A 13,552-nucleotide genomic window follows, 5' to 3' on the forward strand; every position below is an offset into this window, starting at 1 on the left:
GTAGCCCGAAGTGGTCGAGGACCTCGAAAAAGAAATCAGAAAAGGGGGGAACCAACCCGGCGGCGATGCTGCTCGTGAAGAAAGGGAAGAAGGTGCTCCGTCCTTCCACCCTCGTTGCTCTCCCCCGCCGTCAGTAAGCACGTGGGGGCTAGGCTCTTCTCCGAGACGTTGGGCGCATCGAGAGCAGGCGAGTACCAAGTTGGTGCCAAAGAGGCCATTGGTCGCAGATGCGGAGCAAGATTGGAGAAGATCTGGAGGCTTCGGCAGCGAGGAGCGAGAAAGGGGATCTGAGGCAAGGCGAAAGGGAACAGTGAAGGCAAGCGTTGTCCACGCCAGCCTTTTGTCAAGTCGGGCAGTTGCCGAGGTAGCGTGGGGAAGCGGATACGCCCACGTCCAATCAACCGCCACTCGTCAACCAAGCCCGCAGGCTTTTGGGGCCCGCGGCGCTCCGCGCTTGACCTTTGGCTTCGCCTCGAAGCCAAGCCCGAGCGCGCCTTGGGTCTGGGGCTACTGTCGGCGTTCTGGGAATGGGGGTCCCCAGACTTGCCTGCCTGCGGCCCACGGCGTGGCTGTGCTAGCAGGCCCGTACGTCCCATCTTCATCAATGAGACATTCAAGACCCTCGCGAGGGGCCAAGCCTCGCGGGGCGGACGACGCAAGACCTCCTCAGGAGCGGCCTCACCAGGCTGCCTCGCGAGGAGCGGAGAAATCAAGGCAGGGCAAACCTCGTAAGGCTCTCATGACGTGAGCCATGACGATCAAGACAAGGCGGGCGCCAACGCGCGCAATGTCCTTGTTTCGTCTTTGGCGCTAAGGAGGCAGGCGCAGGCGCGGAGTACCGAGGCATCAAGCAATGGTTTCCATATTGGTGCAACGAGACCAAGACTAGCAGGACGACAGGACGGAGGTCACCGTGGAGCCCAAGACGGCGTCATCACCAGAGCCTTTCGCAGGCGAAGACCGCTTTTGTCAGGATAAGCTGTACTAACTGTCCCCTTTCAAATTGGCCGTTGTTGGCTCCCTTCCCGCTCAATATTTGGGAAGAGGACCAGGGCCTATATAAGTAGACCTAGCCACCACTTGGAAGGGGATTGACTCCACCTCCCATCCTCACATCCACAAGCGCACAGAGCACAAGAACACCTCAACCTCAGGAGGCTGTTCTTCCCCTTGTACTGTTATTCATCAGCCCAAGAGGCAATCCACCACCACCACACTGGAGTAGGGTATTACACCACAGCGGTGGCACGAACCAGTATAAATCTTGTGTCTTTGTGTTGTGAGTTCGTCGAGTTTGCCCGTGAGATCTTAGCGTGCTAGGGCGTAGATCGGTAGGGAGGAAATCTTCGCGCGCACCCCAGTGTTCGAACCTCAAGGGTTTTGCGGGAACCCGTGATCCGACAATCATATAAATAAAATTCCACTGAAGGTGGTGATCTCCTAGCATGGAAATGAAAATTTTGCACGAAAATATTAGTGAGTAAGAGATACTGTTCGCGTTGGTCGCGAAGGAAGTCGGTGAGGCCTGCATTCTCAGCCAAATCATAAAAATCATCATGAATCCCGGCTGCTCTCAAGAAACCATCACAGGGCTATTCACATGGCCGAACCTCCGCGGTGCGAAGGGGACTATATTTGGGCCTCTTATCCTCTTCACTTTGCTTATCCTTCGAGCTTTAGCTCGAAGAGCCCCTCAAAAATCTCTTCATTAATTTCTGAAATTTTTAGTAACTTAAAATAAAAGTGAACCAAACTCAACAAAATTGATAGCAACTACTCCCACAAGTGCCTAGAGACTACATCATGCATTAGAACTACTTGGGACCATATAAATTTGACATGCAAGCTCAAGAACAGGGTCACCTGGGCAGCAAAAATTTGCAATGAATAAAGCACTAGAACAAAAACTAATTGGACCATTGGAGGAGTCACATACCGAAGAACAATCCCCCAAAGCAGTTTTGTGAGTGGAGCTTTGAGCAAGGAGATCGAAAATGGCAGCAAGATGAGCTAGAACTCGTGCTTGAGCTGGTTGGTGATTTTTTTGGGAGGAAGAAGGAGTGTATGGTGGCTGGAATAAGTGGAGGGGGCCCACCATGGGCGCACGAGGCAGGGGGGCGCGCCCAGGGGGTGTGGGCGCGCCCTGGACCCTCGTGGCCAGGTGCTTGCTCCCCCTGCTGTGTTCTCAGTGCCAGATATTCTCAAATATTCCAGAAAAAATCATATTTCAATTTCGGGGCATTTGGAGAACTTTTTATTTTCGGGGTATTTTTTATTGCACGGATAAATCAGAAAACTGACAGAAAATAATATTTTGCTTTATTTAATCTAAATAACAGAAAGTAAAAGGAGGATACAGAAGGTTGTGCCTTCTAACTTCATCCATCTCATGTTCATCAAAAGAAATCCACTAACAAGGTTGATCAAGTCTTGTTAACAAACTCATTCTGAATCGCATGAAACCGGAGAAATTTCGAATAACACTAAGTTATCTCAACGGGGATATGCACGTCCCCAACAATAATAATATCATATTTCTTCTTGACGGTAGGAAGAGGAAATTCAAAACTTCCAAAAATAATTGATGGAATTATTCCAATAGAATTGATATTGTGGACTTGAGGTTGTTTCCTCGGAAAGTGTGCCGTATGCTCATGACCATTAACATGAAAAGTGACATTGTCTTTGTTGCAATCAATAACAGCCCCTTTACTACCTGTGTCGGGTTATCAAGACCATGTATTTCTTCAACAGGAGGTAAATTCTTAACATCTCCAGCTTTAATACCTTTTTCTTTCATACATTTCTTTGCCTCTTGCATATCTTCAGGACTGAGAAATAGAATACCCCTTTTCTTCGGAGTTGGCTTAGGAGTTGGTTCAGGAAGTGTCCAATTATTTTCATTAGTCAACATATTATTCAATAAAAATTCAGCTTTATCAACAGTTCTTTCCCTGAAAACACAACCAGCACAACTATCCAGGTGGTCTCTGGAAGCATCAGTTAGTCCATCATAAAAGATATCATGTATTTCATTTTTCTTGAGAGGATGATCAGGCAAAGAATTAAGTAATTGGAGAAGCCTCCCCCAAGCTTGTGGGAGACTCTCTTCTTCAATTTGCACAAAATTATATATTTCCCTTAAAGCACCTTGTTTCTTATGAGCGGGGAAATATTTAGCAGAGAAGTAATAAATCATATCCTGGGGACTACGCACACAACCAGGATCAAGAGAATTAAACCATGTCTTAGCATCACCCTTTAATGAGAATGGAAATAATTTAAGGATATAGTGGTAGCGAGTTTTCTCATCATTGGTGAACAGGGTGGCTATATCATTTAATTTAGTAAGATGTGCCACAACAGTTTCAGATTCATAGCCATAGAAAGGATCAGATTCAACCAAAGTAGTTATCTCAGGATCAATAGGGAAATCATAATCCTTATCATTAATAAAGATAGGTGAAATAGCAAAAGCAGGGTCATATTTCATTCTGGCATTCATAGATTTTTCTTTCAACTTAGCTAATAATTTCTTAAGATCACTCCTATCATTGCAAGCAAGAACATCTCTAGCAGTTTCTTCATCCATAACATAACGCTCAGGCACAATAGGCAATTCATATCTAGGGGGAGAATCTTCATCATCACTTTCATCAATATTATCAGTTTCGATAATTTCATTCTCTCTAGCCCTAGCAAGTTGTTCATCCAGAAATTCACCTAGTGGCACAATATTATCAAGCATAGAAGTAGTTTCATCATAAGTATCATGCATAGCAGTAGTGGCATGATCAATAACATGCGACATATCAGAATTAATAGCAGAAGCAAGTTTAGGTGTCGCAAGCTTACTCAAAACAGAAGGTGAATCAAGTGCAGAGCTAGATGGCAGTTCCTTACCTCCCCTCGTAGTTGAGGGATAAATTTTGGTTTTCTCGTCTTACAAGTTCCTCATAGTGACCAGCAGATATAAATCCCAAGTGACTCAAAGAATAGAGCTATGCTCCCCGACAACGGTGCCAGAAAATAGTCTTGATAACCCACAAGTATAGGGGATCGCAACAGTCTTCGAGGGTAGAGTATTCAACCCAAATTTATTGATTCGACACAAGGGGAGCCAAAGAATATTCTCAAGTATTAGCAGTTGAGTTGTCAATTCAACCACACCTGGATAACTTAATATCTGCAGCAAAGTAGTATGGAAGTAATGGTAACAGTGGCAAAAGTAACAGTAGCAGTTTTGTAGCGATTGTAACAGTGGCAACGGAAAAGTAACTAAGTGAAGAACAATATGTGAAAAGCTCGTAGGCATTGGATCGGTGATGGACAATTATGCCGGATGCGATTCCTCATGCAATAGTTATAACATAGGGTGACACAGAACTAGCTCCAATTCATCAATGTAATGTAGGCATGTATTCCGAATATAGTCATACGTGCTTATGGAAAAGAACTTGCATGGCATCTTTTGTCCTACCCTCCCGTGCCAGCGGGGTCCTATTGGAAACTAAGGGATACTAAGGCCTCCTTTTAATAGAGTACCGGACCAAAGCATTAACACTTAGTGAATACATGAACTCCTCAAACTACAGTCATCACCGGTAATGGTCCCGATTATTGTCACTTCGGGGTTAACGGATCATAACACATAATAGGTGACTATAGACTTGCAAGATAGGATAAAGAACTCACATATATTCATGAAAACATAATAGGTTCAGATCTGAAATCATGGCACTCGGGCCCTAGTGACGAGCATTAAGCATAGCAAAGGCATAGCAACATCAATCTCAGAACATAGTGGATACTAGGGATCAAACCCTAACAAAACTAACTCGATTACATGATAAATCTCATCCAACCCATCACCGTCCAACAAGCCTACGATGGAATTACTCACGCACGGCGGTGAGCATCATGAAATTGGTGATGGAGGAAGGTTGATGATGACGATGGCGACGGATTCCCCTCTCCGGAGCCCCGAACGGACTCCAGATCAGCCCTCCTGAGAGAGTTTAGCGCTTGGCGGCGGCTCCGTATCGTAAAACACGATGAATCCTTCTCTCTGATTTTTTTCTCCCCGAACGTGAATATATAGAGTTGGAGTTGAGGTCGGTGGAGCACCAGGGGGCCCACGAGGCAGGGGCCGCGCCCAGGGGGTAGGCGCGCCCCCACCCTCGTGGACAGGGTGTGGGCCCCTTGGCCTTGATTCTTTCGCCAGTATTTTTTATTATTTCCAAAAATATTCTCTGTGAAGTTTCAGGTCATTTCGTGAACTTTTATTTCTGCACAAAAATAACACCATGGCAATTCTGCTGAAAATAGCATCAGTCTGGGTTAGTTCCATTCAAATCATGCAAGTTAGAGTCCAAAACAAGGGCTAAAGTGTTTGGAAAAGTAGATACGACGGAGACGTATCAAGTGCATAGACCCTCTCGTGTGCGCGTCTGAAACTTACCCGAATCCGACCCGGGCTGTCACTACCGATGGGTCCGGATTATCCCCAAGCATCCCTAGAATATATTCGGTTTCTTATTTGGACTTTCGAAGCCTATTTTATCTCGACCGTCCGATTTTGATCGGATGACCCAAACTTCCCTTCTTTCCATATATATAGTCCACCCCTAGTCCATTTTGGCAAACCCTAGAAATCCTCTCCCATGTCCAGTCGCGCCGCCGCCACTAGCTCCACCTGGTCTCTCCCCTCGGGATCCCCTCCCTCGATCCCGCTGCCTCCTCGCAAAATTCCTCGATCCAGATCCACCAACCACCGATCCATCCTCCTGCCCGCAGCCACCTACCTACCTTCCCTCCTCGGGATCCATTCCATCGCAGCCTCCTCCTTCCTGATCCACCAGCCAGCCGCCCTGGTCTCCCTCGCCTTTCATGCCCGTCCAAACTAGCAAGCCCCGCGCCTCCCTCCGCGCCGTCCAGATGCTCCCCGAGCCAGAGCTTGTCCGTGAGTAGAACCGCCGTCGCCCGTCCGGCGCATCCCAGCGACCCACGGGATCAGGACCCCGTCGCCTTGTTCCTCCTCATCTGCCCAACATCTCCTTTTCTGTTCGACCTCTCTCTGCTCATCTTCATCATTTTTTCACAGGATCAACGCTCGCCCGCCTCCTGCATGCTCATTTTGGTTCGGGAGAGGAGCTCTCGACCGTGCCTCCCGCGTTGCCGCCCGCTCGCTGGAGCGCCGCCGCCGGTGACCACCTCTGTCAGGCCGGACCAGGCCTCCAATGCTCCTTTCTTTTCCTTCCGCCGACCTCTACTCACCTCCCGATCTCCCCCTCCTTGTCCCGGACGCAGGTCGACCTCACCGCTGTTCTACTACCTCCATCGCTCGGATCCAGCCGCCTAGCTCGCCTGCGCCTCCCTGCCATGCTCCCCGTCTGCCGCCTTGCCAAGTCCCGCGCCAAGCCAGCACGACACCGTCGCGCACCTGCTTCATTTGCTTCGAGGACGAGGCCAGCGCCAAGTCCCGCCCGATCCCCTGCCAATCGTCTGTATTGACCGTTCCACGCCAGCGCCTGGGCCAGAAGCCACCAAGCCCAGCCGGTTCTCCGCTTCTAGCCCAGTGGCCTGATGTGAGGAGCCATCCCAAACCCCCTGTGCACTGTTGGGCCAGCAGATTCTGCCCAGTGTTGTTTTTTTCCCTGTCTACGAATTTTCCTAATAATCCGGAGACTGCAGTTTTACAGGAAAAACCCTCTAACTTCATGCTTATAATGACTCATGAACAATGCATCATATGTAAATACTTCATATATGAAAATGTTTAGAATTCTGTCTAGTTTCATAATATGCTGCTCTCATCCATGTTTAAAATGCTTAAACTTGCTGTTTGTTTAATTTTGCATAAATGCCATGTTAAAATGGTTTTTTCATAACTAAATAACCGTAGCTCCATTTAAACTAAACTTTATATGTAAATGGGGTGGGAAAATGCATAGAATAACTTTGTTCTCTTTATTTTGATGTTTAACAACTTTAAAATTTGATTTAGGGCAGAAAAGTAGCTAATTCAAAATATGGACATGAGGATTTTCCGGAATTGTTGTTTGTTGTTTCCGGCCTCATTTAAACTTGCCTAAATAGATAGTTTATATATGTTCCCCCCTTGCCATGTTTAATAACATTTAATATTGTTGGGTACATAAACGAGAGCAAACTAAATAACTTGAATGTGGTGTTTCGTCAATATGCAACTCGTTGCATATTGAGCTCAACTTAATTTGTAGTATTGTTTGTGCACTTTGCCATGCCATGCATCATTAAAACGGACATGCATCATACTTGATTGTGCATCATGCCATGCTTATGTGATGGTTGTTTACCATGTTGTTTGATTCTTTCCGGTTGCGCTTCTCCTTGATAGTTCCAGTTACGTTGCGATTGTGAGGATTCGTTCGACTACGTCCGTTGGTCTTCTTCTTGGACTCGTTCTTCTTCCTTGTGGGATCTCAGGCAAGATGACCATTACCCTCGATATCACTTCTATCTTTGCTTGCTAGTTGTTCGTTCTATCGACATGTCGTGCTACATACCACTTGTTTATCATGCCTCCCGTATTTCCATGTCAAGCCTTTAATCCACCTTCCTAGCAAACCGTAGGTTGGCTATGTTACCGCTTTGCTCGGCCCCTCTTATAGTGTTGTTAGTTGCAGGTGAAGTTGAAGATTGCTCCATGTTGGAACATGTTTATGTTGGGATATCACAATATCTCTTATTTAATTAATGCATCTATATACTTGGCAAAGGGTGGAAGGCTCGGCCTTATGCCTGGTGTTTTGTTCCACTCTTGCCGCCTTTGTTTCCGTCATACCAGTGTTATGTTCCCTGATTTTGTGTTCCTTACGCTGTTGGGGTTATGGGACCCCCTTGACAATTCGCTTTGAATAAACTCCTCCAGCAAGGCCCAACCTTGGTTTTACATTTGCGTAACAACCTATAACTTTCCCTTGGGTTCTGCAGACCCGAGGGTCATCTTTATTTTAACCCCCCGGGCCAGTGCTCCTCTGAGTGTTGGTCCGAACCGAATAGACTGTGGGACCACCTCGGGGAAACTTGAGGGCTGGTTTTACTCGTAGGATGTCTCTGCCGGTGTGCCCTGAGAACGAGATATGTGCAGCTCCTATCGGGATTTGTCGGCACATTCGGGCGGTCTTGCTGGTCTTTTTTTACCATTGTCGAAATGTCTTGTAACCGGGATTCCGGGACTGATCGGGTTGTTCCGGGAGAAGGAGTATCCTTCGGATCGTGAGAGCTTGTGATGGGCTAAGTTGGGACACCCCTGCAGGGTATAAACTTTTGAGAGACGTGCCCGCGTTTATGTGGCAGATGGGAATTTGTTAATATCCGGTTGTAGAGAACTTGACACTTGACTTAATTAAAAAGCATCAACCGCGTGTGTAGCCGCGATGGTCTCTTTTCGGCGGAGTCCGGGAAGTGAACACGGTTTGGGTTATGTATGAACGTAAGTAGTTTCAGGATCACTTCTTGATCACTTTTAGCTTCATGAACGTTGCGTAGCTTCTCATCTTAATCTTATTTGCATAGGTTAGCCACCATATTTGCTTAGTGCTTGCTGCAACTCCACCTCACTACCTCATCCTACCCATAAGCTTAAATAGTCTTTATCTCGCGGGTTTTGAGATTACTGAGTCCTCGTGACTCACAGATACTATCAAAACAATTGCAGGTGCCGATGATGCCAGTGCAGGTGATGCTACCTAACTCAAGTGGGAGTTCGACGAGGACCTTGGTCGTTACTATGTTTCATTTCCTGATGATAAGTAGTGGAGCCTAGTTGGGACGAGGATCTAGCATTTGGGGTTGTCTTCTTTTATTTTGGTTCCGTAGTCGGACCTTGATTGTACTCTGGGTGATGTATGTTTAACTTGTTATTTGTGTGAAGTGGCGATTGTAAGCCAACTCTTTACCCCTTTCTTATTCAGTACATGGGATTGTGTGAAGATAACCCCTCTTGCCACAAAACCACCATGCGGTTATGCCTCTAAGTCGTGTCTCGACACGTGGGAGATATAGCCGCATCGTGGGCGCTACTAGTTGGTAATCAGAGCCATCCCCAACTTAGGAGCCCCCTGCTTGATCGAATAGCTGACATTGTTGAGTCTGGAACAAAACTATTTTGAGTCTTAGGATTATATATATCGGAGAGTAGGATTCTTTTTACTCCTCAGTCTCCTTCGTCGCTCTGGTGGGGCCTCCTGACGTAGATGTTTTGTCTTTCCTCCCCTCAAATTTCACGAAACATTTTTTAGGATCACGCGGGTATCTTGGGATCGTTCCGATATTCTTGTGACGAAAACATTGTTCTTGGTGCCTCCTGACATTTAGGGGTTGTGGCAGTGTCCCGGGGAGTTGAGCTCCGAGGTGTTGTCGTCACTATTTTATCGTCGCAGTTCTGGAATACCTGAGTTCGCCGACATCGAAAATCTCTTTTATGCAGTTGTTGGTGAGATAACCTCGACGCCACCCAGTATTGGGGCGGGAGTTCGGGAGTATTGTCATAGCTCGTATAATGGATGCTTTTCGAAGGTTGAGGTACACGATTTGCAGAGTTTTCTTGGTTATGTGTTGATGGATGGATACAGCTGGATGTAGGGATTGTTTAGTTGGGTGAGATATATTGCTTCCCTTGTATACCCAACACCAAATTGCATAACCAGAAGGTTTTGGGAGTTTCATAGGTGCGAATTCAAGTAGCTCATAGGATATCTTTCCAACAGACACATGATAGGATATGGGATCTATCATATGTTTGTTTCTGACTTATTTTGCAAGCCAATCCTTTGTTTTGTTTTGAGTTATGGTATTCGAGTTGCTTCGAGGTAAAGTGTTGATTCCATACCTTTCCTAAGCGGTGTTCTCATATTTCTATGTGAGTACTAATCCTTTTATTCATGCCAAATGGCCATGCCAATTCTTTTCCAACCGATGGGCTTCTCTTCAAGTGGATCCGATCATTTTCAACACCTGCAAGATCAATTCTAAGTTTTCTCAACGCTGTTTGTTCCATCTGCCCCAAGTTGCCTTTGTTTTCCCGCCCTCCCACCCTTTTCTTCAAGGACTCAGATTTATTAATCAAGTATCCTTTTATTGATAGAAATTCTCTCCATTCTTTTCCGTCAACGTTCTTATCCGGTGATTTCGCATGAAGATGCTCAACAGTTTCAAGTTCATCATCCTTCGTTGTTGTTTCTTCTCCAGTGGATCCAATTCAATATTTCGGTGTTGATCTTATCCCTTCCCCTCTTTTCACAATGTTTTCTCATGTTGGTGCATCTCTTAATCATCCACCTCTTACTATTCATGTTACCTGGAGTGCTGAAGATATCCCAGAAGATTCATGTATCCATTCAAGATCCGTCCAAGCTATTTTGAGGTTGTTATCTCATTCAAGACGTTCAAATCAACCGGTGCACTGTCTCTTCCTAAGCAATTGTTCAACGGTGTGTTTCTTTTAGTGGGCCCTAACCCACAGGTCTTTTCCCAGGATCTTACCTGACTCTTCTAATTTTCCCGGAGCTATTCCCAAATTCTTTTCAAAGTTTGACATAAGAATGAACTATCATCAGTCAAGTGTATCCTCCAAGATCGCTTTCATATTCTTTCATCATTGGTTCAACCTTTCTATTCTTCATTCCGGAGTGCATCAACAATTCATGGTGGTTCTCATCATCATTCTCTACAGTTGAAGACCGAAGAAGGATTTCTCCTAAAATCTTGGTCCATTCTCACATTCATGGTTCTAGATTCATGCCATCCTCATCATTGTTTTTGATTGTAATAATTCTTTTCTTACCACCCGGAGCATTTCATGAGTTTTTTCCATTTCTTTGCTCCGAAGGCCATCATGTCATATTTTCTTCGTCCATGAGTTGTTTCAACCCATAATAATCTCTATGTTGGAGTTATCTTGGGTTATATTTAACCTACAACCTTCCCTAAGGAATGTTGCTCTTGCGGTGCTTATCAATGATCCAAGTTTTCTCATATCCTCTTGGCGAAAGAATTGTTCACCTCTTCGTTGATCTCAAGCAAGCAATTGTTCCCGTTAGTGGCAGAGTCTCACCTCTAGTTTTGAGATGTTTTCATAAGCCCACGAGGAGTATATCATTTGATTGTTGATTCTTCAACAACTCCATTCAATCTTTCTTTTAAGGATGCTCTCTCAAATCGATTTGAGGTAGAACATGTTGTTTTCTCTCCGTTCTTTTCATTCAATTCTTTCATTTCTTCCGGAGGCATTGTGATGTTGCTCTATTCGTTCCATCATCTCGTTTTGCCAATATCATGTTCTTTTCATTGTTCATCCGTTTAGTGGGAGTGTTGTGTCCTCTGCTCAAGTTCTTTTCATCTTAATAAGTCTTGCATCTCTTTTCTACCGGAGTGTTGTTCGAATTTGTTCTTCCTTGTTCATTGTTTATCTCGTTTCAACCAGAGTGGTTTCAATTCCTTCTTGTCCATTGTGCATGTAATTCATAGCTTTGCAACCTCCAAGGTTCACATGGTGTTCCTTGTTTCTCTTTTCTAATGGAGTGCTCTCAATTTCGTTCAACTCTGCTGTGTTCTTCTTTCAAGTTTTCAACCTCTCAAGGTTCATTGGTTTCACTCGTTGTCAAAGAAGCAACTTTGTTTTACCTCTTCCTCTTCCGCTTCCCTCTGGTGCCATCCTTAGATCTTGGGGCGAGATCTCTTGTAAGTGGAGGAGTGTTGTGACGCCCCGAGACCGACGCTTCAGACGCCTTCCATGTTTTCGTTGTCGCCGTGTGTTTTATTTATTTGTTGCATTTCATCATGGCATCATCCGCATTGCATCGGCACTCGTTGCCGTCATTGTTTTTAAAACTTGCTTCGCTCGTAGTTGCCGCGTCCCCCCTTGCTTTTGTTGGCCGTTCCGAGACCAACCTTGTTCTTCGTTTTCCCTCTTGCCTAAACAGGAGTCTCTCTGTACAGTGCACAGACCCCCTCGTGTGCGCGTCCGGAACATACCCGAATCCGACCCGGGCTGTCACTACCGATGGTCCGGATTATCCCCAAACATCCCTAGAGTATCTTCGGTTTATTATTTGGACTTCCGAAGCCTATGTTATCTCGACCGTCCGATTTCGATCGGATAATCCAAACTTCCCTTCTTTCCATATATATAGTCCACCCCTAGTGCATTTTGGCAAACCCTAGAAATCCTCTCCCTTGTCCCGTCGCACCGCCGCCACTAGCTCCACCTGGTCGCGCCCCTCAGGATCCCCTCCCTCGATCCCGCTGCCTCCTTGCAAAATTCCTCGATCCAGATCCACCAACCACCGATCCATCCTCCTGCCCGCAGCCACCTACCTACCTTCCCTCCTCGGGATCCACTCCATTGCAGCCTCCTCCTTCCTGATCCACCGGCCAGTCGCCCCTGGTCTCCCTCGCCTTTCATGCCCATCCAAACCAGCAAGCCTCGCGCCTCCCTCCACGCCGTCCAGGTGCTCCCCGAGCCAAAGCTCGTCCGTGAGCAGAACCGCCGTTGCCCGTCCGGCGCATCCCGGCAACCCACGGGACCAGGACCCCGTCGCCTTGTTCCTCCTCATATCCCCTACATCTCCTTTTCTGTTTGACCTCTCTCTGGTCATCTTCATCATTTTCTTCACAGGAACAGTGCTCGCCCGCCTCCTCCATGCTCGTTTTGGTTCAGGAGAGGAGCTCCGGACCGTGCCTCCCGTGTTGTGCCGCCCGCTCGCTTGAGAGCCGCCGCCGGTGACTACCTCCGTCAGGCTGGACCACGCCTCCACTGCTCCTTTCTTTTCCTTCCGCCGGCCTCTGCTCACCTCCCGATCTCTCTCTCCTTGCCCCGGACGCAGGTCGACCTCGTCGCTGTTCTACTACCTCTGTCACCCGGATCCGACCCCCTAGCTCGCCTGCGCCTCACCGCCATGCTCCCCGTCCGCCGCCTTGCCAAAGTCCCCCGCCAAGCCAGCACGGCGACGTCGCACACCTGCTTCCTCTGCTTCGAGGATGAGGCCAACGCCAAGTCCCGCCCGATCCCCTACCGCTCGTCTGCATTGACCGTTGCACGCTAGCGCCTGGGCCAGCAGCCACCAAGCCCAGCCGCTTCTCCGCTTCCGGCCCAGTGGCCCGATGTGAGCAGCCACCCCAAACCCCCTGTGCACTGTTGGGCCAGCAGATTCGGCCCAGTGTTGGTTTTTTCCTGTCTGCGAATATTCCTAATAATCCGGGGATGCCGTTTTACAGAAAAACCCCTCTAACTTCATGCTTATAATGACTCATGAACTATGCATCATATGTAAAAACTTCATATATGAAAATGTTTAGAATTCTGTCTAGTTTCATAATATGCTGCTCTCATCCATGTTTAAAATGCTTAAACTTGCTGTTTGTATAATTTTTCATAAATGCCATGTTAAAAAGGTTTATTTCATAACTAAATAACCGTAGCTCCATTTTAAATAAAATTTATATGTAAATGGGGTGGAAAAGTGCATAGAATAACTTGGTTCACTTTATTTTGATGTTTAACAACTTT

Source organism: Triticum aestivum, chromosome 3D, assembly GCF_018294505.1.
Source record: "Triticum aestivum cultivar Chinese Spring chromosome 3D, IWGSC CS RefSeq v2.1, whole genome shotgun sequence".
NCBI lineage: Eukaryota > Viridiplantae > Streptophyta > Magnoliopsida > Poales > Poaceae > Triticum > Triticum aestivum.